This window comes from Tupaia chinensis, unplaced genomic scaffold (assembly GCF_000334495.1).
Source record: "Tupaia chinensis unplaced genomic scaffold, TupChi_1.0 Scaffold142543_1, whole genome shotgun sequence".
Taxonomy (NCBI): Eukaryota; Metazoa; Chordata; class Mammalia; order Scandentia; family Tupaiidae; genus Tupaia; species Tupaia belangeri.
In genome coordinates, this window is record NW_006202392.1 from 1,086,635 (window position 1) to 1,090,844 (window position 4,210).

Below are 4,210 nucleotides of genomic sequence, written 5' to 3' on the forward strand. Positions count from 1 at the left end.
ACACATACTATCCTTTTTGAGCATCCTACTTAAAATTACAGCCTATTTGGAAACTGATGTGGATTTTCTTATCTGAGTCAAGAATTTTGTTACTGATTTTTTCCCTTATTATGAGATAAAATCTCAGCAATCCATCTAAAACAAGGAAGCTTATCTCTGATCATGGCTCTTTCTGCTTCTGTGAGGGTGCAAATGTATGTCCGGACTGTGTTCTGGACGGAAAACAAGAAAAAGAGAAAAAACATATTAAAATCGTAAGTGATTACAATGTAACCAAATGGCAGCCTAAGCTTTTGATTAGAAAAAGGGATGAATTTAAAATTGATTAGAGAACTATTTTTTTCTCATTTAACTCTCTATTGAAGTATTTCACACATCCAGACAATTTTACAAATCATCACTGTGTAGTTCAAGGAATTAGTCAAGTGAATTCATTGTTTTGGTATAGCAGTCTTCAAATTTAAGGCTTTTTAAATATGCTTTTGTTGAGGATTTTGCATCGGTAATCATGACTGGCTTGTTACATATCTTTCTCGTCAAGTTTAGTAGTAAGACCGTATTTCTCTCTTTGAGGATTGGGAAGTTTGATTTTGTTTTATTCTCTTGGAGAGTTTATGTAAGGTTGGTTTTATTTCTTCCTTAAATAATCAGAAGACTTCATCAGTGAAGGCATGTGTTTTGAATTTTTTTAGTTGGAATATCTTCAGTTATGAATTTAATTACATATTTGTGTTTGTTATTTCAACTTATGACCATTTTAATTAATCGAGTTTTACTAAGATTTTCTGCATGCTGGCTAATTTTTCAAATACATTGATAGAAAGTAGTTAAACATCTCCTCTTAGTGTCTGTATAATTGTTTTTCCCATGGTGTTATTTATTAAATTCCTAATATGTATTTATTTTTTCTTTTCAACATCTTGTTCTCAGGCTTCCTTGGCCCTTTTTGCCTGGATGGTGAAGAGCCCGTGCATTGGCACTAAGTCATGTGAAGGCTGACAAAGGCCTTGAAGTTCTGGGTTATGAGTCTGGCTTTCTCCTTGTAGACGTTCCTCATGGGCATTACTGGTCCTGCCAGCTGGGTGGCCAGCTTCAGTTCTTCAGCAGAGCTGTCTCCTTTCTTGGGAGCTGAGGGCTTTTTGGGGAAGAGGAGGAACTTGGCGCAGTACTCCTTCCTTCAGTAGCTGCAACGTGTCCTGCAGCAACCGTAGACTTGTTGCGCCACTGTGAGTACCGGGACATGCTGATGGTCCATGCCACCTTCTTGTGGATGCCGGCCCCTGCAGCTCCTCCAGGCTGAAGCCCCTGCCTGCTTGTGCTCTGGTGTGGTAATGCACCGTGGGGCACCTCATGACGGGATGAGGCCGGTCGCTGGTGCTGCCATGATATATGCTCTCATCTGCTTGGCCACGCATCTGCGGATCTTCCCTCGGCTGTTTGAACCAGGTACCACACGCCGTTGCCAGTCCTTGTAGAAGTGTGATTTTGGGATCATGCCATTCCGATGGGGCGTCCTGGTTGCCTGTGGCCTCCTCCGTGAGAGAACGGCCGAGTGAAAGCAGTGTCTGTGTACTTTCAAATGATGTTTATGCTGTATGGATTTCAAAAAAAATTCTTCAGCTGATCGTCAACAATAAAGATCTGAAAGTGTATGCATGTGTCTGGCCCTGAAACTTGCTTCAGATTGTACTATTTTATTTTTTAAATCTTTTAGCATGCTTTGTAATTTTTCAAATACGTTGAAAGCTGGAAATGATGTATTGTGTAATAAGAGCTAAGAGAAGTGGACTTTAGTTTTAGGTTAATCTGGCTAGGAGTTAGGCATTGTTTAATGGTTGTTGAAGCCTTAGATGCCAGAGGCTTTACATTTTTCTAGTGTTCTTATTTTTGCTTTTCTGTTTGATTTTTGGCTTCTCTAAGTACTCGGTAAGAAAGTGCATCTTGTATCTCTTGCAGCTGTGATCGGCTGTTACTGAAGCCCTGGGTATGTAGTAAGATGTAGAGTGGAAACGCTGTGTCTGACGAGAACTCAGTCTCATAGTAGGCCATGCTCCTGCAAGTGTTTCTCAGCATCTTTATTCCCCATAGAGGATGCAGGCAGGCAAGAGGGAGCCGGTGTGGGAAACGTGCTCATGTCCTCAGTGGCATGAGGCCCTTTGTCCTGAAAGAGTTGGCCTCTCTTGGCTTCTGTGATTCCTCATTCTACTGTTTTTTTCCGTTTCTTTCAGTCTCCATTTTTTCTCACCTCTTCTCAGTCTCCATTTTTTCTCACCTCTTCTCAGTCTCCATTTTTTTCTCCTACCTAAATTTTAAATGTTGTAGCTCTCCAGAATGTAGGTTTCTCTACATTCTCTTCATAACGTCCTATATTTCTGTAAGTATAAATACTGTTTACATGTTGACGATTCCCAACTTTTTTTTTTTTTTTTTCAGATTTACTAGGGGCCATTGCACTTGCAGGAGAGACACTGAGCCAGAGCTAAAGAGAGAGGGCAAGTGAGAAAGCATCACCATGTGGGGGCATGGTCATGCTTCAATCCCTTCTCCATTTCTCCCTCCTTTTGGGATTCTGGGTATGCACACACACATGGTTGCCATGTTTTTCAAGCTTCCAGGTCTGGGACTTGAATTGTGTAGTCAGTCATGTTGGATTCTGCTTCCTGAACCACCACGCCATGGGCTGACCCAACAACTCCCGACTTTTCATCTCTAAACTAAGCCACTCCTTCGAATGCCAAAATCAAATACTTACTAGCCTACTTGACATCTGCACTTACAGAAGCCCAGGCATCTGAAGCAAAACGGAACTTCCGTGCCCATTTCCAGCTTATTCGTCTCCCTTTTCACAAAGCCTTCCATTATCTAAGTTTCTGAATCTAAAAATCTGGAAACCACTTTTGATTCCTATTTATCCTCACCTGTAACACAGTGTATCCTGTCTTACGGAATTTATTTCCAAATAAAACTCGAAGCTGGCCAATCTTTTCTCATTTTGCTCAGGCATTGTTTTGTTATGGATTACTGCATTAACTGCCTATATCCCTTCCTATTACCCCATCCAAAACGCTTTCTACATAGAAATCCAACTAACACGTCTTGCACCCAGATCACACCTCTCTTTAAACTCATGGCTTATTGTTGAACATTGAAGAAAATCCAAACATATTACCACGAACACAACCTTCAAAATTTGGCCTCATTTTATTTCTCTAACTTATCCCGCCCTTGGCTTGTCCTACGTGCTGTAATTTTATGGGCTTCCTTGGAGAATCCCTCCCAGACCACTTGTCTGAGAAGGTTTTATTCTGCTGTTTCTCACCATGGCATCTGTCTGTTTTCTCTATGGCACCAATCAAGGTTTGCAATTTTGTATTCATCCTGTTGTTGCTTGGTCTGTCTCCTCTGCAGACGTTAAACCTTTCTGAGGACAGATGTTATCTGTTTTTTCACCTTGGATAGGCCTGGCATATAATAGATTCTCCCCCCACCTCCCCAGCAGGATGAATGTACTCAGCACAGAGACAGTGACAGGGAAAGCAAAAAATCACCCCCTGTGGTGATGGCCATGCCTCAATCCCTTCTCCTCTTTTTCTTTCTGGATTCTGGGCATGCATGCACATGCACTTGGTGTGATTCTCAAGCCATCAGTCAGGTTCAGGACTCAAACTACGGTCAGCTATGTGGGCGTCCAGTGCTTTAACTACCATGTCACCTGCCAGGCCCATAATAGGTTCTTAAATAGTATTTGTTAAATGAGTAAGTGACAGAATGAATACTCTTGTAATTAAAATGACATAATTAAATCTATCTATTACCTCATAATTTGCCAGGTAATTTCTAGTACTAAGAAGGTTATGGCTGGCCCCATAGTGCAGTGGTTAAGCCCTGTGCACAGGGAGACAGATCCCATGCGGTTGACTGAGGTCTGTGTCTCAGCCCTGGCAGCTTCAGAAACTCACTGGGCACATGTGCATGTGTGCGTACCACAAATCCTGATGGGAAGGAGAAATGGAGGAAGAAAGACTGCAGTATGACCATGCCCCACTGGTGAGTGTTTTCTTTTTCTCTAGAGAGTGCACTTCCTCGGGCAAATTGAAACAAATTAAAAAAGAAAAAAAAAGGTAAAAAGGTAAAGCTTATTGGTGTCAAATTTAATAAATTTCTGTGTTAGTGGACCAAATTATAATAATTAACACATTTCCTCAAGTGC

At 41.4% G+C, this 4,210-nt stretch overlaps 1 pseudogene; it reads right to left on the reverse strand.

Moving 5' to 3' along the window:
- Positions 1 to 951: 951 nt before the first annotated feature.
- LOC114005131 (60S ribosomal protein L13 pseudogene) lies at positions 952 to 1,787 on the reverse strand (annotated as a pseudogene).
- Between the last annotated feature and the right edge of the window lie 2,423 nt (positions 1,788 to 4,210).